Source organism: Pseudophryne corroboree, chromosome 6, assembly GCF_028390025.1.
Source record: "Pseudophryne corroboree isolate aPseCor3 chromosome 6, aPseCor3.hap2, whole genome shotgun sequence".
Lineage (NCBI taxonomy): Eukaryota > Metazoa > Chordata > Amphibia > Anura > Myobatrachidae > Pseudophryne > Pseudophryne corroboree.
This window is the reverse complement of record NC_086449.1, coordinates 337835497-337858278: the sequence shown is the minus strand read 5'-3', so window position 1 is coordinate 337858278 and position 22782 is coordinate 337835497. Positions and strand designations below refer to the sequence as shown.

The 22782-nt window shown below is 45.7% G+C and overlaps 1 long non-coding RNA gene across 1 annotated transcript in view; it reads right to left on the bottom strand.

The window, feature by feature from the left end:
* Positions 1-3121: 3121 nt before the first annotated feature.
* Positions 3122-22782, bottom strand: part of LOC134932225 (uncharacterized) — a 256078-nt gene continuing 236417 nt past the window's right edge. The window contains exon 4 of the long non-coding RNA XR_010179270.1: positions 3122-3638. This is a non-coding gene — a long non-coding RNA (uncharacterized LOC134932225). The remainder of the gene's footprint in view (positions 3639-22782) is intronic.

Below are 22782 nucleotides of genomic sequence, written 5' to 3'. Positions count from 1 at the left end.
TGTCCATAAGATAAATCCATCTTGTTTCATTCCTTTTCAGATCCTGGGAAATATCACCTCCTCGCCAACTGATTTTCACTTTTTGTATACCCATAAATTTGAGATTTGATGGGTCTTTTTTGTGATGATCCAAAAAATGTTTTGAGACACTATGGCCCTCATTCCGAGTTGATCGCTCGCTAGCTATGTTTAGCAGCTGTGCAAACGCATAGTCACCGCCCACGGGGGAGTATATTTTCGCTTTGCAAGTGTGCAAACGCTGTGCAGCCGAGCAGGACAAAAATGTGTTTTTTTTGTAGTTTCTGAGTAGCTCTGGACTTATTCAGCCCTTGCGATCACTTGAAATGCATTTTAAGCAGTAATAGCTAGCATTATTTTCTTGTAGTTTTTCTCTCTTAGGTGCAATGTGCTATAGTTTTTAACTAGGTTTTGTTTCAGATTTTGTGCTTTTTTGTATATTATTTTTGTGGTTTATTTTTTATAAAAGGTTTTAGTTTATTATCCAAACGCAGAATGTGCCAATGTTTGTTTAAAATTGAATCATAAGTTTGGTGTTGACTGTTAAATTGTGTCACTATTGCTGTACTATAGTTATCTTGAGGGGTGGTCTTCTGTATGCCGGCGGTCGGGCTCCCGGCGCTCAGTATACCGGCGCCGGGAGCCCGACCGCCGGCATACCGACACTTATTTTCCCTCGTGGGGGTCCACGACCCCCATAGAGGGAGAATAAAATAGTGTGGCGCGCGTAGCGCGCCACCGTGCCCGTAGCGTGGCGAGCGCAGCGAGCCCGCAAGGGGCTCATTTGCGCTCGCCACACTGTCGGTCAGCCGGCGGTCGGGCTCCCGGTGCCGGTATGCTGGGCGCCGGGAGCCCGACCGCCGGCCAGCCGTAGTGAACCCATCTTGAGTGCTTTTTTGTTTATATTGTATCAATTGCTTTCTCTCTATTCCCGCAATGTTGTTTATTTCCTTTTGTAACTTGTCATCATTATACCCTTTCTGTGTGAATTTTTCTTTCATGCTCTTACTTTTGTTTCAAATATGTTTCAATTTGGGAGGAGTTTCTTCGGAGTCTTCTAAATTGGCCTTCTGGGATGTTCTTTATCCAATTATTGTGATAGTTGCAATTGTGTGATAATGTATTATTTCCACTAACTTTCTTTGTATGAGTTCGTGTACTGTATGTATTTTTTGATCCTCAATGACTATTTCTAGATCAAGATATATGATCACCTCTTTGCTTGTGGTAGACGAGAATTCTAGACCAAAATTGTTTCCCAGATGTGTTAGGAATTCTTGTAAAAGCTGTTCCGAACCAATCCATATAAAGAGCATATCATCCAAATTATAAGATGTTCTCTGTAGAGATTGCTGTTCCAGAAGCATTCTTCTTCCCACCTAGCCACAAATAAATTTGCGTAGCTAGGTGTGAATGAAGATCCCATGGCTATGCCTTTCGTCTGGTTGTAAAATGTTCCATCATTCCAAAAATAATTCCAGTGTAGTATGTAGTCTATACAGTCCATGATAAAGTTAATCTGAGAGTTTGATAAATTGGTGCTGTTTGACAGAAAATATCTTGTTTCCTCACATACTGTATTATGTGCTATACAGGTGTACAGAGAATGAATATAATTTGTGCAAAGAATGTAATTTTCTTGCCATGTTATGGTTTCCAAAATCTGCTAAATATTCATAGTGTCTTTAAGGTAGCTTTTTTGACGTTGTACTATGGGGGTGATTCCGAGTTGTTCGCTCGCTAGCTGCTTTTAGCAGCATTGCACACGCTAAGCCGCCGCCCTCTGGGAGTGTATCTTAGCTTAGCAGAAGTGCGAACGAAAGGTTAGCAGAATTGCGAATAGAAATTTCTTAGCAGTTTCTGAGTAGCTCCAGACTTACTCAGGCATTGCGACCAGCTCAGTCCTTTTCGTTCCTGGTTTGACGTCACAAACACACCCAGCGTTTGCCCAACCACTCCCCCGTTTCTCCAGCCACTCCTGCGTTTTTCAACTCGAACGCCTGCGTTTTTCCGCACACTCCCATAAAACGGACAGTTTCCGCCCAGAAACACCCACTTCCTGTCAATCACACTACAATAAGCACAGTGATGAAAAAGCTTCGTTATGCCGTGAGTAAAATACCTAACTTGTGTGTAAAATAACTAAGCGCATGCGCTCTGCGAACCTTGCGCAGTAAGCGACTAATCGCAGTATAGCGAAAATCGGCAACGAGCAAACAACTCGGAATGACCCCCAATGTCCTGTAAATAAAAATCAATGTATTTTGACAAATTTGATGATAATGAATTTATTCAAGACACTATAGGGCGTCCAGGTGGGTTAATTGGATCCTTATAGAGTTTCGGTTACTGATAAAAGTTCTGTATTTTTGGATAGGTTGTGTAATAATAATGATAATAATAATAATAATAATAATAATAATAATAATAATAATTTTATTTATATAGCGCTCATTCTCCAACAGGACTCAAGCGCTTTACAGACATAAAAAATAATGTACATAATACAGAGGATTTAAGTAATACAGCCTCTCATAAGCCACACAGACATAAAAGAAAACCTTAAGCACACAGAAGCATAATGCAGGATTGGTGTAGGCATTTTGGGTAATAACTTCCAAGGGTTGTGTATTCCACCCTCACAAGGTACCAGGTGCGGCAGCCATCTTGGGGGCACAGGGTGGAATAGTCTACCCCTAGAAGAGATGACATGAAATGGGGGTGATTTCAGAGTCCTAAAGTTCAGAGTAGGGTTCCAACAAAACCATCAGGTCTATGTATTTTTTAACCCATCAACAAGCATACCAGATGAGGCAGCCATGTTGGGCGCACTTCCAAGGTTACACTGTGTGAGGTGAGCCATACAAGGGCCCAGTGCATATATGGGAAACTGACACTTGTGTAGTAGTATGATGTATCCTGTATGTAGGGTGCAATAGCAGGGTGTGCAATCAGTGGATGTAGAAGAGGGGGAAAAAAAAACTATTGCAGGTAACTAGTGGCAGAAGGAAAATTGGGATAAAATGTTTTTTTGCTAAGATCATAGTATGGGTGGGTATGAGAATGAGGGGAGCACACTCAGGACCAATGGAGATGTCCTTGCTGAGCCTGATCCAAGTGTTCTCCCCACACAGTTCCCTGCTCATCTTGAGGGCTAGGACCAGGGGCAGACTTTATGTTTTCAGCCGGAGAGGTGGTAAGCCTGCTCCTGGAGATCACATGGTATAGGTGAAGAAAGGCCATATAATGATCCTGAGTTTTGTGGTTGTAATGCAGTACTTTCGTTTTATAGTTGGTGTGTTTGCCTTCCGTTTTCCTTCGGTTTAACACAGGTATAACACTGTGTCCCCTCCTCTCTAGAGATGCCCCTGTCTATCACTATAAGTTATTTGGATAGTACAGTTATAAATCCACTTACAACAGCTTTCTAAAGTTTTAACAATGCAATATAAGTTGGAATAGTCTGCAATATTATTTACCTAGTAATACTTCAGTTGGAATAGTCTGCAATATTGTTTACCTAGTAATACTTCAGTAAAAGCAGTTGGAATAGTCTGCAATATTGTTTACCTAGTAATACCTCAGTAAAGCAGTTGGAATAGTCTGCAATCCTTGTTTACCTGTTGATGAGAAGGGGAGAGGAGGAGTCAATTTGCAAACAATATCAGTTTAAGATGTAACTAAGGACATTCAGTTATAACAAACACTGCTATTGATTTTAGCTGCCACTTTATAACTAGCCACTTCATATACTAGTATAAAAAAGCACTCAAAATAACTATAGTACAGCAATAGTGACAGAATTTAACAGTCAACACCAAGCTTATGAATCAATTATAAACAAACATTGGCACATTCTGCATTTGGACAATAAACTAAAACCTTTTATAAAAAATAAACCACAAATTATATACAAAAAAGCACAAAATCTGAAACAAAACCTAGTTGAAAGCTACATTGCACCTAAGAGAGAAAAACTACAAGAAAATAATGCTAGCTATTACTGCTTAAAATGCATTTCATGCAAAACCACTAAGTCACAGGTTCTCAAACTCGGTCCTCAGGACCCCACACGGTGCATGTTTTGCAGGTCTCCTCACAAAATCTCAAGTGACATAATTAACTCGACCTGTGAACCTTTTAAAATGTGTCAGTGATTAATTAATACACCTGTGCACCTGCTGGGTTACCTGCAAAACATGTACTGTGTGGGGTCCTGAGGACTGAGTTTGAGAACCACTCACTGCACTAAGCAATCATCCACTCAGCCTGTGAGAGAATTTATATAAAAAAAAAACCAAGAAGAAATTTCAAGTAAGAGATAAAATCACGTATGATACAGAAGGCATAATATATATGTTGGAGTGCCCATGTGGTTACCAGTATATTGGTCAAACCAAAAGAAGACTCAAAACAATTTCAGAGCATATACTCAACATAAAAAAATAAGATTTTAAACCTACCGGTAAATCTTTTTCTCCTAGTCCATAGAGGATGCTGGGACTCCGTAAGGACCATGGGGTATAGACAGGCTCCGCAGGAGACATGGGCACTCTAAGACTTTAGAATGGGTGTTCACTGGCTCCTCCCTCTATGCCCCTCCTCCAGACCTCAGTTAAAGAACTGTGCCCAGAGGAGACGGACAGTACGAGGAAAGGATTTTTGTTAATCTAAGGGCGAGATACATACCAGCCCACACCATACATACCGTACAACCTGTCATACACTAAACCAGTTAACAGCATGAACAAAACAGCATCAGCCAGAGACTGATCACAACTGTAACATAACCCTTATGTAAGCAACAACTATATATACAAGCCTCGCAGAAATAGTCCGCACTGGGACGGGCGCCCAGCATCCTCTACGGACTAGGAGAAAAAGATTTACCGGTAGGTTTAAAACCTAATTTTCTCTTACATCCTAGAGGATGCTGGGACTCCGTAAGGACCATGGGGATTATACCATATCTCCAGACCGGGCGGGAGAGTGCGGCAGCACCGATTGACCAAACATGAGGTCCTCATTAGCCAGGGTATCAAACTTGTAGAACTTTGCAAAAGTGTTTGAACCCGACCAAGTAGCTGCCCGGCAAAGCTGTAATGCCGAGACACCTCGGGCAGCCGCCCAAGAAGAGCCCACCTTCCTAGTGGAATGGGCCTTTACCGAATTAGGTAACGGCAATCCAGCTGTAGAATGCGCCTGCTGAATCGTGTTACAGATCCAGCGAGCAATAGTCTGCTTAGAAGCAGGAGCGCCAACCTTGTTGGCCGCATATAGGACAAACAGGGCCTCTGTTTTCCTAACTCGAGACGTCCTGGCTACATAAATTTTTAAGGCCCTGACTACATAAAGGGACTTGGAATCCTCCAAGTCCCCCGTAGCCACAGGCACCACAATAGGTTGGTTCATATGAAACGACGAAACCACCTTAGGTAGAAATTGAGGACGAGTTCTCAACTCCGCTCGATCCACATGGAAAATCAGATAGGGGCTCTTGTGAGACAAGGCCGCCAATTCGGACACCCGCCTCGCAGATGCCAAGGCCAACAACATGATCACTTTCCAAGTGAGAAATTTTAATTCAACCGTTTGAAGAGGTTCAAACCAGTGAGACTTAAGGAATTGTAACACCACGTTCAGGGCCCACGGTGCCACTGGGGCACAAAAGGAGGTTGGATGTGCAGCACTCCCTTTACAAAAGTCTGGACTTCTGGGAAAGAAGCCAGTTCCTTCTGAAAGAATATAGATAAGGCCGAAATCTGCACCTTAATGGAGCCTAACTTTAGGCCCATATCCACTCCTGCCTGAAGAAAATGGAGAAAACGACCCAGCTGAAAATCTTCCGCCGGAGCATTCTTGGCTTCACACCAAGACACATATTTCCTACAGATACGGTGATAATGTCTCGCCGTTACCTCCTTCCTAGCTTTGATCAGAGTAGGGATGACTTCCCCCGGAATACCTTTCCTAGCTAGTATTTGGTGTTCAACCGCCTTGCCGTCAAACGTAACCGCGGTAAGTCTTGGAACACACAGGGCCCCTGTTGCAACAGGTCCTCCCTGAGAAGAAGAGGCCACGGATCTTCTGCGATCATTTCCTGAAGATCTGAATACCAGGCCCTTTGAGGCCAGTCTGGAACAATGAGTATAGTCTGCACTCTTGTTCGTCTTATGATTCTCAATATTTTTGAGATGAGCGGAAGAGGAGGGAACACATATACCGACTGAAAAACCCATGGTGTCACCAGGGCGTCCACCGCTACTGCCTGAGGATCCCTCGACCTGGAACAATACATCCGAAGTTTCTTGTTGAGGCGTGACGCCATCATGTCTATTTGGGGAAGTCCCCAACGACTTGTGATCTCTGCAAAAACTTCTTGATGAAGACCCCACTCTCCTGGATGGAGATCGTGTCTGCTGAGAAAGTCTGCTTCCCAGTTGTCCTCTCCCGGAATGAAGACTGCTGACAGAGCGCTTACGTGATTTTCCGCCCAGCAAAGAATCCTGGTGGCTCCCGCCATTGCCACTCTGCTCCTTGTCCCGCCCTGGCGGTTTACATGCGCCACGGCTGTGACATTGTCTGACTGAATCAGAATGGGTAGGTCGCGAAGAAGATTCCCCGCTTGTCGTAGGCCGTTGTAAATGGCCCTTAATTCCAGCATGTTGATGTGTAGACAAGCCTCCTGGCTTGACCACAGTCCCTGAAAATTTCTTCCTTGTGTGACTGCTCCCCATTCTCTGAGGCTCGCGTCCGTGGTCACTAGAACCCAGTCTTGAATGCCGAACCTGCGACCCTCTAGGAGGTGAGCACTCTGAAGCCACCACAGGAGAGACACCCTGGCCCTGGGGGACAGGCTTATTTTCTGATGTATTTGTAGATGGGACCCCGACCACTTGTCCAGAACGTCCCACTGAAACGTTCTCGCATGGAACCTGCCGAAGGGGATGGCCTCGTAGGCTGCCACCATTTTTCCCAATACTCGAGTGCATTGATGAACTGACACTCTTTTCGGTTTTTATCAGGTCCCTGACCATGTTCTGGAGTTCCTGGGCTTTTTCTGTTGGGAGAAAAATCCTCTTCATTTCCGTGTCCAGAATAATACCCAAAAATGATAGCCGAGTTGTCGGTAACAACTGCGACTTTGGTAGATTTAGCATCCAGCCGTGTTGCTGCAGCACTCTCTAGGAGAGCGACACGCTTTTCAGTAATTGATCTCTCGATCTCGCTTTTATCAGGAGAATATCCAAGTATGGGATAATTGTGACTCCTTGCCTGCGCAGGAGCACCATCATTTCCGCCATTACCTTGGTGAAAATCCTCGGGGCCGTGGAAAGCCCAAACGGTAACGTCTGAAACTGGTAATGACAATCCTGTACAGCGAATCGCAGGTACGCCTGATGAGGGGGATAAATGGGGACATGAAGGTATGCATCCTTTATGTCTAGTAATACCATAAAATCCCCCCCTTCCAGGCTGGAGATCACTGCACGGAGAGATTCCATCTTGAATTTGAAACTTTTCAAATACAGGTTCAGGGATTTTAGATTCAGAATGGGTCTGACCGAGCCATCCGGCTTCGGGACCACAAACAGGGTTGAATAGTACCCTTTTCCCTGTTGCATTAGGGTAACTTTGATAAACACTTGCTGTTGACACAGCATTTGAATGGCCGCTGAAACTATTTCCCTCTCTGGGGGAGAAGCTGGCAAAGCCGATTTGAAAAATCGGCGAGGAGGCACTTCTTCGAACTCCAGCTTGTAGCCTTGGGATACAATTTCGATCGCCCAAGGATCCAAATCCCACTGAACCCAGACCTGGCTGAAGAGTCGAAGACGTGCCCCCACCGGTGCGGACTCCCTCAGCGGAGCCCCAGCGTCATGCGGTGGATTTTGTAGAGGCCGGTGGAGGACTTTTGTTCCTGGGAACTAGCCGTAGCAGGCGTTCTTTTCCCTCTACCTTTACCTCTGGCGATGAAGGAAGAGCCCCGACCCTTTCTGAACTTATGCGACCGAAAGGACTGCATCTGATATTGAGGTGTTTTCTTTTGCTGTGGGGGAACATAAGGCAAAAAAGAAGACTTACCCGTGGTAGCCGTGGAAACCAGGTCCGCGAGGCCCTCCCCAAATAAAACCTCACCTTTTGTAAGGTAAAGTTTCCATATGTCTTTTTGAATCGGCATCACCTGTCCATTGGCGGGTCCACAGGGACCGTCTAGCAGAAATTGCCATGGCATTGGCTCTTGAACCCAACAGCCCAATGTCTCTCGCAGCCTCTCTCATATATAATGCTGCGTCTTTAATGTGACCCAAGGTCAATAAAATGCTATCCTTATCTAGGGTGTCAATGTCAGATGACAAGTTATCTGCCCATGCAGCAATTGCGCTACCCACCCATGCCGACGCTACTGCCGGTCTGAGCAAGGCACCCGTATGCGTATAAATTGATTTTAAGGTAGTTTCCTGTTTGCGATCAGCAGGATGCTTGAGGGCTGCCGTGTCTGGAGATGATAGCGCCACCTTTTTGGACAAGCGCGTTAAAGCCTTGTCTACCGTGGGTGAGGATTCCCATCGTAACCTGTCCTGTGAGGGGAAAGGATACGCCATAATAATTCTCTTGGGAATTTGCAGTTTCTTGTCTGTAGTTTCCCAAGCTTTTTCAAATAAGGTGTTCAGCTCATGAGATGGGGGAAACGTTACCTCAGGTTTCTTTTCCTTAAACATGCAGACCCTCGTGTCAGGGACAGAGGGGTCCTCTGTGATATGCAAAACATCTTTTATTGCAATAATCATATAATGAATGCTCTTGGCCACCCTTGGGTGTAACCTCGCATCATCATAGTCGACACTGGAGTCAGAATCCGTGTCGGTATCAGTGTCTGCTATCTGGGAAAGGGGACGTTTATGAGACCCCGAAGGGCCTTGTGACACAGTCAAAGCCATGGATTGACTCCCAGCTTTTTCCCTGGACTTTGCTTTGTCCAATCTTTTATGTAATAAAGTCACATTTGCATTTAAAACATTCCACATATAGCCACCCAATCAGGTGTCGGCGGTGCCGACGGAAACACCACAATCATCTGCTCTGCCTCCTCCCTAGACGAGCCTTCCGCTTCAGACATGCCGTCACACACGTACTGACACCCCCACACACACTGGGATATACAAAATATGGGGACAACCCCCCAATAAGGCCCCTTGGAGAGACAGAGAGAGAGTATGCCAGCACACACCCAGCGCCACTGGACACTGGAACAAAGTCCCAGTCTGTACAGCGCTTTTATAGATATATAATACACTTACTGCGCCAATTAAATGTGCCCCCCCCCCCCTCGTTTTTGCACCTATGTACTTGTGTTCAGCAGGGGAGAGTCCGGGGAGCAGCTTCTTTGCAGCTTGCTGTGGAGAAAATGGCGCTGGTTAGTGCTGGAGGATCAAGCTCCGCCCCCTCAACGGCAGGCTTCGGTCCCGCTCAAATTCTTTATACTGGCGGGGGTTTTGTAATATACTGCCTCCGCAGTATCTATTATGCTGGCCAGTGTCCCTTGAGGTTATTATTGCTGCCCAGGGCGCCCCCCCTGCGCCCTGCACCCTTACAGTGCCTTATGTGTGTGTGTGAGTGTGGGAGCAATGGCGCGCAGCGTGACCGCTGCGCGGTACCTCAGTGAAGATCTGAAGTCTTCTGCCGCCTGTGAAGTCTTTTTCTTCTTATACTCACCCGGCTTCTATCTTCCGGCTCTGTGAGGAGGACGGCGGCGCGGCTCCAGGACGAACAGCGAGGACGACACCAGTGTTCCGACCCTCTGGAGCTAATGGTGTCCAGTAGCCTAAGAAGCAGAGCCTATCATTTAAGTAGGTCTGCTTCTCTCCCCTCAGTCCCACGATGCAGGGAGCCTGTTGCCAGCAGTGCTCCCTGAAAATAAAAAACCTAACAAAAGTCTTTTCAGAGAAACTCATTAGAGCTCCCCTGCAGTGCATCCAGTCTCCTCTGGGCACAGGATCTAACTGAGGTCTGGAGGAGGGGCATAGAGGGAGGAGCCAGTGCACACCCATTCTAAAGTCTTAGAGTGCCTATGTCTCCTGCGGAGCCCGTCTATACCCCATGGTCCTTACGGAGTCCCAGCATCCTGTAGGACGTAAGAGAAAAAAGGTCTGGAAACACATAGGGAGGAATTCAAATATTTGAAAAGACGGTTGGGTGTCTGTTTTTTCCTGTCTATTAGATAGAAAAATCAGATACCCAACTGACTTTTCAAACAATTGAATATCCCCCATAGTGTCTCAAAGTCAAAACATTTTTTGGATCATCACAATAAGGACGCAACAATTCTCAAATTTATGGGTACAAAAAGTGAAAATCAAGTGGCGAGGAGGTGATATTTCACAGGATCTGAAAAGGAATGAAACCAGATCGATTTATCTTATGGACACTATGGCTGGTATTCAATTCTTTTCACCCCCTTCCACACCCTTTCTGTTTCTTCTGGCGGGCATGGTATAATCATTCCAGCTTGCCACACCCACGCTAGCGAGGGCACCCAACTCATTACTCAGCTAAACCTGATTACTATGAGCGCGATATGCGCGATAACGGGGATCACTTTAGAAAAGAGATTGGTCATGATATATAATTTGAATACTGCCCATTAAATCCAAATGGGCTTAATATTGGCATAGAACTGTATGCTTTTTTTTAATAAAGTTTTTTATTATATAAAAGAGACCAGAGTGTCCAACAATTATCCCTGACAAAGGGCTCTTATGGCGAAACGCATTGGTCCACTTTAAACTAGTGATGTGCACCGGAAATTTTTCGGGTTTTGGATTCGGTTCCGCGGCCGTGTTTTGGATTCGGACGCGTTTTGGCAAAACCTCCCTGAAAATTTTTTGGCGGATTCGGGTGTGTTTTGGATTCGGGTGTTTTTTTACAAAAAACCCTCAAAAACAGCTTAAATCATAGAATTTGGGGGTCATTTTGATCCCATAGTATTATTAACCTCAATAACCATAATTTCCACTCATTTTCAGTCTATTCTGAACACCTCACACCTCACAATATTATTTTTAGTCCTAAAATTTGCACCGAGGTCGCTGGATGGCTAAGCTAAGCGACCCAAGTGGCCGACACAAACACCTGGCCCATCTAGGAGTGGCACTGCAGTGTCAGACAGGATGGCACTTCAAAAAAATAGTCCCCAAACAGCACATGATGCAAAGAAAAAAAGAGGTGCACCAAGGTCGCTGGATGGCTAAGCTAAGCGACCCAAGTGGCCGACACAAACACCTGGCCCATCTAGGAGTGGCACTGCAGTGTCAGGCAGGATGGCACTTCAAAAAAATTGTCCCCAAACAGCACATGATGCAAAGAAAAATGAAAGAAAAAAGAGGTGCAAGATGGAAATGTCCTTGGGCCCTCCCACCCACCCTTATGTTGTATAAACGGACATGCACACTTTAACGAACCCATCATTTCAGCGACAGGGTCTGCCACACGACTGTGACTGAAATGACTGGTTGGTTTGGGCCCCCACCAAAAAAGAAGCAATCAATCTCTCCTTGCACAAACTGGCTCTACAGAGGCAAGATGTCCACCTCATCATCATCCTCCGATTCCTCACCCCTTTCACTGTGTACATCCCCCTCCTCACAGATTATTAATTCATCCCCACTGGAATCCACCATCTCAGGTCCCTGTGTACTTTCTGGAGGCAATTGCTGGTGAATGTCTCCACGGAGGAATTGATTATAATTCATTTTTATGAACATCATCTTCTCCACATTTTCTGGAAGTAACCTCGTACGCCGATTGCTGACAAGGTGAGCGGCTGCACTAAACACTCTTTCGGAGTACACACTGGAGGGTGGGCAACTTAGGTAGAATAAAGCCAGTTTGTGCTGTCTGACGTGCCTACTTGGATGCGGTCACTCATATAATCCTCCACCATTCTTTCAATGGTGAGAGAATCATATGCAGTGACAGTAGACGACATGTCAGTAATCGTTGGCAGGTCCTTCAGTCCGGACCAGATGTCAGCACTCGCTCCAGACTGCCCTGCATCACCGCCAGCGGGTGGACTCGGAATTCTTAGCCTTTTCCTCGCACCCCCAGTTGCGGGAGAATGTGAAGGAGGAGCTGTTGACGGGTCACGTTCCGCTTGACTTGACAATTTTCTCACCAGCAGGTCTTTGAACCTCTGCAGACTTGTGTCTGCCGGAAAGAGAAATACAACGTAGGTTTTAAATCTAGGATCGAGCACGGTGGCCAAAATGTAGTGCTCTGATTTCAACAGATTGACCACCCGTGAATCCTGGTTAAGCTAATTAAGGGCTCCATCCACAAGTCCCACATGCCTAGCGGAATCGCTCTGTTTTAGCTCCTCCTTCAATGTCTACAGCTTCTTCTGCAAAAGCCTTATGAGGGGAATGACCTGACTCAGGCTGGCAGTGTCTGAACTGACTTCACGTGTGGCAAGTTCAAAGGGTTGCAGAACCTTGCACAACGTTGAAATCATTCTCCACTGCGCTTGTCAGGTGCATTCCCCCTCCTTTGCCTATATCGTGGGCAGATGTATAGGCTTGAATGGCCTTTTGCTGCTCCTCCATCCTCTGAAGCATATAGAGGGTTGAATTCCACCTCGTTACCACCTCTTGCTTCAGATGATGGTAGGGCAGGTTCAGGACTGTTTGCTGGTGCTCCAGTCTTCGGCACGCGGTGGCTGAATGCCGAAAGTGGCCCGCAATTCTTCGGGCCACCGACAGCATCTCTTGCATGCCCCTGTCGTTTTTTAAATAATTCTGCACCACCAAATTCAATGTATGTGCAAAACATGGGACGTGCTGGAATTTGCCCAGATGTAATGCACGCACAATATTGCTGACGTTGTCCGATGTCACAAATCCCCAGGAGAGTCCAATTGGGGTAAGCCATTCTGCGATGATGTTCCTCAGTTTCCGTAAGAGGTTGTCAGCTGTGTGCCTCTTATGGAAAGCGGTGATACAAAGCGTAGCCTGCCTAGGAACGAGTTGGCGTTTGCGAGATGCTGCTACTGGTGCCGCCGCTGCTGTTCTTGCTGCGGGAGGCAATACATCTACCCAGTGGGCTGTCACAGTCATATAGTCCTGAGTCTGCCCTGCTCCACTTGTCCACATGTCCGTGGTTAAGTGGACATTGGGTACAACTGCATTTTTTAGGACACTGGTGACTCTTTTTCTGACGTCTGTGTACATTTTCGGTATCGCCTGCCTAGAGAAATGGAACCTAGATGGTATTTGGTACCGGGGACACAGTACCTCAATCAAGTCTCTAGTTGCCTCTGAATTAACGGTGGATACCGGAACCACGTTTCTCACTGCCCAGGCTGCCAAGGCCTGAGTTATCCGCTTTGCAGCAGGATGACTGCTGTGATATTTCATCTTACTCGCAAAGGACTGTTGGACAGTCAATTGCTTACTGGAAGTAGTACAAGTGGTCTTCCGACTTCCCCTCTGGGATGACGATCGACTCCCAGCAGCAACAACAGCAGCGCCAGCAGCAGTAGGCGTTACACTCAAGGATGCATCGAAGGAATCCCAGGCAGGAGAGGACTCGTCAGATTTGCCAGTGACATGGCCTGCAGGACTATTGGCTTTCCTGTGTAAGGTGGAAATTGACACTGAGGGAGTTGGTGGTGTGGTTTGCAGGAGCTTGGTTACAAGAGGAAGGGATTTAGTGGTCAGTGGACTGCTTCCGCTATCATCCAAAGTTTTTGAACTTGTCACTGACTTATGATGAATGCGCTGCAGGTGACGTATAAGGGAGGATGTTCCGAGGTGGTTAACGTCCTTACCCCTACTTATTACAGCTTGACAAAGGCAACACACGGCTTGACACCTGTTGTCCGCATTTGTGTTGAAATAATTCCACACCGAAGAGGTGATTTTTTTTGTATTTTGACCAGGCATGTCAATGGCCATATTCGTCCCATGGACAATAGGTGTCTCCCCGGGTGCCTGACTTAAACAAACCACCTCACCATCAGAATCCTCCTTGTCAATTTCCTCCCCAGTGCCAGCAACACCCATATCATCATCCTGGTGTACTTCAACAGTGACATCTTCAATTTGACTATCAGGAACTGGACTGCGGGTGCTCCTTCCAGCACTTGCAGGGGGCGTGCAAATGGTGGAAGGCGCAAGCTCTTCCCGTCCAGTGTTGGGAAGGTCAGGCATCGCAACCGACACAATTGGACTCTCTTTGGGGATTTGTGATTTAGAAGAACGCACTGTTCTTTGCTGTGCTTTTGCCAGCTTAAGTCTTTTCATTTTTCTAGCGAGAGGATGAGTGCTTCCATCCTCATGTGAATCTGAACCACTAGCCATGAACATAGGCCAGGGCCTCAGCCGTTCCTTGCCACTCCGTGTCGTACATGGCATATTGGCAAGTTTACGCTTCTCATCAAACGCTTTCAATTTAGATTTTTGGGTCATTTTACTGAACTTTTGTTTTTTGGATTTTACATGCTGTCTACTATGACATTGGGCATCGGCCTTGGCAGACGACGTTGATGGCATTTCATCGTCTCGGCCATGACTAGTGGCAGCAGCTTCAGCACGAGGTGGAAGTGGATCTTGATCTTTCCCTATTTTAACCTCCACATTTTTGTTCTCCATTTTTTAATGTGTGGAATTATATGCCAGTATCAATAGCAATGGCCTACTACTACTAATACTTGACGAATGACGACACAGAGGTAGGTACAGCAGTAGCCTACTGTACCGTAATGCTATATATTATATACTGGTGGTCAGCAAACTGTGCACAACTTAAATGCACCACCGGTATGGATGGATAGTATACTTGACGACACAGAGGTAGGTACAGCAGTGGCCTACTGTACCGTAATGCTATATATTATATACTGGTGATCAGCAAACTGTGCAAAACTTAAATGCACCACAGGTATGGATGGATAGTATACTTGACGACACAGAGGTAGGTACAGCAGTGGCCTACTGTACCGTAATGCTATATATTATATACTGGTGGTCAGCAAACTGTGCAAAACTTAAATGCACCACAGGTATGGATGGATAGTATACTTGACGACACAGAGGTAGGTACAGCAGTGGCCTACTGTACCGTAATGCTATATATTATATACTGGTGGTCAGCAAACTGTGCAAAACTTAAATGCACCACAGGTATGGATGGATAGTATACTTGACGACGCAGAGGTAGGTACAGCAGTGGCCTTCTGTACCGTACTCCTATATATTATATACTGGTGGTCGGCAAAATTATGCACTGTACTCCTACTATATACTACAATGCAGCACAGATATGGAGTGTTTTTCAGGCAGACAACGTATACTGGTGGTCACTGGTCAGCAAAACTCTGCACTGTACTCCTCCTATATAATATACTGGTGGTCCCCAGTCCCCACAATAAAGCAGTGTGAGCACAGATATATGCAGCACACTGAGCACAGATATGGAGCGTTTTTCAGCAGACAACGTATAATGGTGGTCACTGTCAGCAAAACTCTGCACTGTACTCCTCCTATATAATACAGCTGCTCCCCAGTCCCCACAATTAAGCAGTGTGAGCACAGATATATGCAGCACACTGAGCACAGATAAGGAGCGTTTTTTTTCAGGCAGAGAACGGATAAAACTGGTGGTCACTGATCAGCAAAACTCTGCACTGTACTCCTCCTATATTATTAATATACAGCTGCTCCCCAGTCCCCACAATTAAGCAATAAGCAAGCACAAATATTTGCATCAACAATATAAACGGAGAGGACGCCAGCCACGTCCTCTCTCTAACATTTCCAATGCACGAGTGAAAATGGCGGCGACGCGCGGCTGCTTATATAGAATCCGAATCTCGCGAGAATCCGACAGCGGGATGATGACGTTCGGGCGCGCTCGGGTTAACCGAGCCATACGGGAGAATCCGAGTATGCCTCGGACCCGTGTAAAATGGGAGAAGTTCGGGAGGGTTCGGTTTCCGAGGAACCGAACCCGCTCATCACTACTTTAAACCAGACGTTAACAGCAGCAGAGGAGAGACTTGTGAACGCCGCCAGCTGCCGACGGGCGAACATTGGACTGCACACAGAGGGAACCAGCCCGCCAGTGCTACAGCACACTGCCGCGCTGTGAGAGAAGCCGCTGATACGGAATCTCTATCAGACAGCACCACAGGTACCTTTAGATAGGAACAGCTAGTACTCAATTAAGTACCTACTGCTCCAATCTAAATGGCACCATGGGAAGCCCCTCCTCATAACGGACGATAAATATTCCACAAAAGAGCTGTTAACATTCATTAACCACACTTTTTCTTTACAGGTTTTACGTTAACATATAGTTTTATTGTTAAGCGCTCTAAACATGTTTATGTTGTATTTAATCCTTTTTTTAAGAACTGCCTTTTCCATATAAACACCACCAGCGCAGTTAATACTATTTATTAATAAAAGTATGTGTTGTGGCCTCTCTTATGTTCTGAATGGCCAGAACAACGCCTGTAGATTCATCTGTGGTTTAAGACTTACTCAGTGGCGGAACTACCGCCATTGCAAGCTGTGCCTTGCACTGTGGCCCGCCACTGTCAAGGGGCCCAAAGCAGCGTGGCATGTAATGAGTCAAACTGACTCATTACATGCCACTATGTGCTGCCTGCAGCACACAGCCGCCCGCCGAGGAGAGGAGCGCAGCAGCCACGGGGAGGGGGACTCGGGAGCCGCAGCAGCGCTATGTAATATGTGCTGTCCCTCTCCTTCTCCATAGGCTGTCCTCCGCCGCTGTGAATGCTGGGATGTGCTTCCCTCATCACAGCGGCGGAGGACAGCCTATGGTGAAGAAGAGGGACAGCAGCAGCAGCGCCTACACCAATTACATTGCGCTGCTGCGGCTCCTGAGTCCCCCTCCCTCCTCCTTCTCCCCTGCCCGGGATCATCATCTGCCATCAAGCTGCACTGAGGAGCCTGACTGCCAGCGGAGACAGTAAGTATAATCTAGTCTATCTATCTATCTATCTATCTATCTATCTATCTATCTATCTATCTATCTATCTATCTATCTATCTATCTGTCTGTCTGTCTGTCTGTCTGTCTATCTATCTATCTATCTATCTATCTATCTATCTATCTATCTATCTATCTATCTATCTATCTATCTAGTCTGTCTGCCTTAATGTGTAAAAAAGGGGACGCTGTCTGCCGTTATGTGTAAAAAAGGGGACGCTGTCTGCCGTAATATGTAAAAAAAGGGGACGCTGTCTGCCGTAATATGTAAAAAAAGGGGACGCGGTCTGCCGTAATGTGTAAAAAAGGGGACGCTGTCTGCCGTAATGTGTAAAAAGGGGATGCTGTCTGGAGTAATGTGTAAAAAAGTGGACGCTGTCTGACGTAATGTGTAAAAAGGGGAATCTGTCTGACGTAATGTGTAAAAAGGGCTCTACCTGATGTAGTGGTGCTACTGTGCGGCGTAATTTGAATAATGGAGACTATTGTGCACCATTATATGAATTGGTATTATTATTTTGTGGCCACACCCCTTCCCCACGAAGCCACGCCCCTATATATTTTTGCGCGCGCCTAAGGCGCGCACTGTTCCTGTTTTACATATAGGGGGAGGGCTCCAATGCCGTTTCTTGCACACAGCACTAAAATGTTTAGTTACGGCACTGTTGCTAGGTATCCATTTCTCTGGCCCTGAGCTGGTCCCCCTCACCAGATCCTCTCCAGGGGTGGGGGGTGTGGACTTGGATGGGATGAGGGGGGCCCAAAGCATTTTGTCGCACCTGGGCCCACCGCTCGCTAGTTCCGCCACTGGACTTACTGTATAGTAAATGTAGTCGCTTATAGGTAATATGCTGTCTATGTACAGTGGTTTGCAACAAAGATTAATAACTAAAATGTGTAAATGTATTGCTAGGTGCGATTTGTAGCTGCACATACGTGACTAAATTACTCCTATAGAGTGGATTACTAATATGTAATGTAAGAACAATAATAACGCTTAAACGTGATGCAATATCTTGGAAATACAGTAGCTCCATGTTTCTTACAAGCCTGACACAATAAACTTGCAGCAACAGGTACACTCTTACAGGATGTTTTAATTATGAACTCTGTTTCCAAACACCATTATAAACAAAACATTGTGGTCATGTCAGGCTGCCTGCAATTTACAGCCAAAGATGGGCTTGTTGGCTACTTACAGTTATTTTGGTCCGCTATCAATTGCAACACAAGAATCTGTACAGAAATGACTGCCACACTGCTACTCATGTTACAGTACTGTATAACACAGCGAAGTAAATAGATGTTACACTGTGCATCTATTTACACGTGACCACCCCCCACCCCCCGCAACTGTAATACAAGCTTGCCTGCTTTGCTGCCCCCTACTCTAGGAGGTGGCAGCATGGTAGGCTTATTGGGTGTGGCCAGTGGCATGGTGGGCTGTCTGGGGGCATGGCCAGCAAGATGGGCTGTACAGGGCGTGGCTTAGGTGGTTGGTCTGGGGGCATCATAGTGGCTCCGCCACCTGATCTACAGTGTCAATAAAACTGGCACTGTAGAGCGGGGGGCAAAGCTACGATGACGCGATTCAGTGAAAATTACATCATCGGATCCCCTTGGACCACCCACTTGTTAACTGCTGTAGGCAGCTGAAGGGGTGTCAAGGAAAAATGGGAGACTTGCCCACCATTCTTGGGGGGCGAGAGGGCCACTCGATTTTCAGGAGCCTCCCAGCCATTCCAGAAGGGTAGGCAAAGTGTGGCAGTAGTATCTGTACAAATTCTTGCGTTGAAATTGATAGTGGTCCAAAATAAATGTAAGGGAATAATAGGTCTATCTTGGCAGTGGTTGTTCCTATTCTTAAAGCTAAGTCCATTCATTTTAAGATTTGTTCACTCAGTGGTTTTCTTCCTGCTGTTGAGCCCATGCACGGTTCCATAAAAATAGGAGTAGGACATTCCAACAGAGCAGGTGTAATGGGCCCTACACACTTAGCGATTACACTGAAAGATATGATCTCGTTCATTAATGAATAAGATATCGTCCATATTTTTCAGTGTCTATGCACCAACAATGAACGATGCGTGGCCCCGCGGTCGTTTATCGTTGGTGCCAGGTCGTTTATACATGCATGTCAATATGGACAATCTCATCCATATAAGCATACAGGGCTATGGGGTCGGGTGACAGGGGAAGTGAAGAAACTTCACTCCCCCCATCACCTCTCCCCCCCCCCCCCCTCCGTCGTCGGGTGGCCGTGGCGGCCGTCGGGAACCTTGCGGCAAATCCGCCAGTGTGTAGAGCCTTTAAGCTTTTTGTGTTACAAAAGACATATTTATTAAACCATATTTGTGGGATGTTGCCAAAAAACACCCACTTTGGAGGGTTATACCAGCAAATATTATGGATACCTGGAATGTAAGATGGAGAAAACCCAGCAGATCTCTTCAACTCTTCAATATCTATTAAAGTTCATCCATTTTAAACTGTAAAAGCAGCTCTCATAGGTTTCTATGGAGACAGCTATGCTGTGAGATTTACCAAGCTCCGCATCAATAGCCAACGCCATGTGCAGATAGCGTTAGCGTATAGTAGCCTATGGAATACTATATTGCAGATACTTTCAGAGAGGCACCTGGAGAATCCCTCTTTTCATCAGACCCTGATGACATGCGCAGTAAGTACTCTGGAGCCTATCCAGGCATGAGCTATTACGCTGCTTCCAGATCTTCGCCTGGGAGAACTCTTATTGAAGTCTGCCTCCCAGCAAGAGCTTGTTACTAAATTTCCATGAAAATATTAATTTTCACGTTGCGAACGTAGGCAGAAACAATTTTGTACATCCACATTAAAAATGTAAACAAGAAAATATCACCGATTAGATTCTCCTTGGCGCTGATAATAACAGTCCAATGTAAAGTCCCCAACTTAGAATATATTTGTAGTCCGGACCTGCTTCATAGAAATGTCTGGATTCGTAGACTCCTATATCTTTCAGATTCCTCTAAAATAAAACATAGAACATCTCATAGGGCAATAATGCCATCCACACCTTAGATATATCAATATGGAAATGAGTAGCCTCCTACCATATTGTATGGTTACACAAATGGTAGACACATGCATGTTGGTAGGGTCACAACCACATGGAATCCAATTATTGACTAGTCTACTCCCACATCAATTCTCCAATATTAATTCAAGAAAGGGAATGGCAAAAAGCCAATAGCATAATACTGCATTTATTAAAATGAAAACATACAACACACAGCCAACAGTAGTACTAGGCTCTCACCCGATGGAATGGTCTACTATCAAATGGGAACAAACACTGTGGGGGTAACACACCCCTAGCAACCCTAAGGGTAGGCCAGCAGCACAGACTATATCAGGACATGCATGATATGTCAGTGACGACAGGGCTGCATGTGACGGGCAGTGACATGATGTGAGGAGGGGAATGGAGGTAGCATGAACCCACACACTGAGAGTTATATAGTGTAAGTAGCAGGTTCCCCCAGCAGCACTAGAGTATATCAGGAGATGCATAATGTGCTGCGTTATATAAGAAACTGTAAAAAAAATTGATCATTTCACAGGGGCACTGACATGATGTGAGGAGGGGAATGGAGGCAGCAAGAAGCCATAGACTGAGAGTTGTATAGTGGAAAGAGCAGAGTCCTTTGGAGACCAAAAGGGGTCTGTCCACTACACAAAGTGTGTCAGGGAAGCAATATATGACTATATACTAGATCTCCAACCAACGTAAATTAACGAACAACTATTATTCTAATTTACAATCCTCATCCCGTAGCGAAGCACGGGTATTAAGATAGTTAAATATAATCTCTATCAGCAAATATAAGTAACAATTAAATAAGCTAGATTAGATAGTAATGATGAGGTTAAATCCCTCATGAGGTGCTGTCCCTGCATAAAGCAATATTGACTTGCTCCGGTATTTAATTATCCATCACCACAAATCGCGGCAAAATGTATAAATCGTGAAATCATGAATAGGCCTCTATGTACGTCTACCAATGCTTTATGCTGAGCAGGAGCAACACCTTTCCTTCTAGATAATGATAAAGACAGTAGTTTAGCAAGAAGAATGTACTGAAATAGTTTTTAAAGAGATACAATGAGTAAAGAGTTTAACATTATTTATTTTATGAATGTGCAAACAAAATATATTGCTCATCATTCTGTACAGAAATCAGTTACTCATCACCCAGCAGGATATCCAATTGCTTAACAATTCTTATCTCTCTCAGACAGATTTTACAGAGAGAATATTTGTAGCGTGAATGTAACACATTTCAATTTATCCCATTAAACACTAGGGATTACGCATTATCTGCTGAAACATTAATTATGTGCACTTTGATGTTTAGTCTCTGCACCCTGAAATTTTAGTTTGGTAACTAAAGTCATAACAGACAATATACATATTCTGAACACATTAATGTAACATAAGGACACGTGTTGAAAATGAGAGATGAGCTATAGAATTAGAAGAGATAAAACCCTGACAAAACATCAGTTTTACATAGGGCCTGGCTCAGAGTTGGGCGGTGGACCCAAAAATCCTGTTTTATGGAACATGCGTAACTAAATACAGCCAGGTATTATACCTGGACAGGGAGCGTGTATCACAAGTTGCATTAAGAAGGGGAACAGAGATGAAGCCTACTTAGAGTAGGAACCACATCCAACTGTAGCTCCTGAAAAAAATGAAAAATGCAGCACTGCCCCCATATTCCTCAAGTAGAGGTAAAAGTGTAAGGTACCACTCAATAGGCAGCAACAAACATATGGATATGTTGTGCTGGTCATACTATAACATTAAGATCTGTAGGATGGGATTCCCCTGATATAATGTAAAATCAGGTCCAATTTGGTTACCAAGGAGCAAAGATTCCTGAAGAAATTATGCCTGCAAAAATAAGCCCCATCCCCAGGGAAAACCATCACCTGAATAGCTTTGCATCTCTTGCTGGCATGTCTGGCAGGTACCAGGGTAATAATGTAAAGTCAAAACAAGTTTAATTACTTTTGTGGACCAGTCCCTGAAAGCACTAACTAGCTAGCACATGTTACTGCTCATTATACTATTTTGTATTGTGACAAAGACATTACTGCTACCAGGGTCAAAACTAGGATTTTTGAAACACGGCAAGGCAGTAATTTGGCGCCCCCTCCCCTGTGTATGGGAGTCCTATTTGTGCACATGCACCCAATGTATTGGCAGGGCCGTAACTAGGGGGGGCTAGGGGGTCACGCGCCCCGGGCGCTGGAATGAGGGGGCGCTAGGGTGGCTGTTTCCGCAGCCAAAGAGGAGGGCACCGCGCGTGATGCTGTCACGCATCGAGGGAGAGAGGACGGAAACAGTCTCGCAGCGGCTGGCAGGTTTGAACACTTGCGCGCGGGACTGAAGAGGGCACGCTGGCTGCAGTCAATGACAGTGAATGAGTCACTGTCACTCACGCTGCAGCACTGCAGGCTCCTCTGACAGGGGAACTTTAGCAGCAGTCTTCGGCAGCCCTGAGCAGTGCACAGAGCCCTCCCCCATGCCTGAGAACAGGGGGAGGGACACAGTACAGCAGCTTGAACTATGAACGAGGGGGATCTGAAGCTGCCCTGTGACAGAGAGAGATTTACGAGGTATGTTTCTCTGCCTGGCAGACAGCTTCACCTCTACAACGTGTGTGTGTGTGTGTGTGTGTGTGTGTGTGTGTGTGTGTCAGTG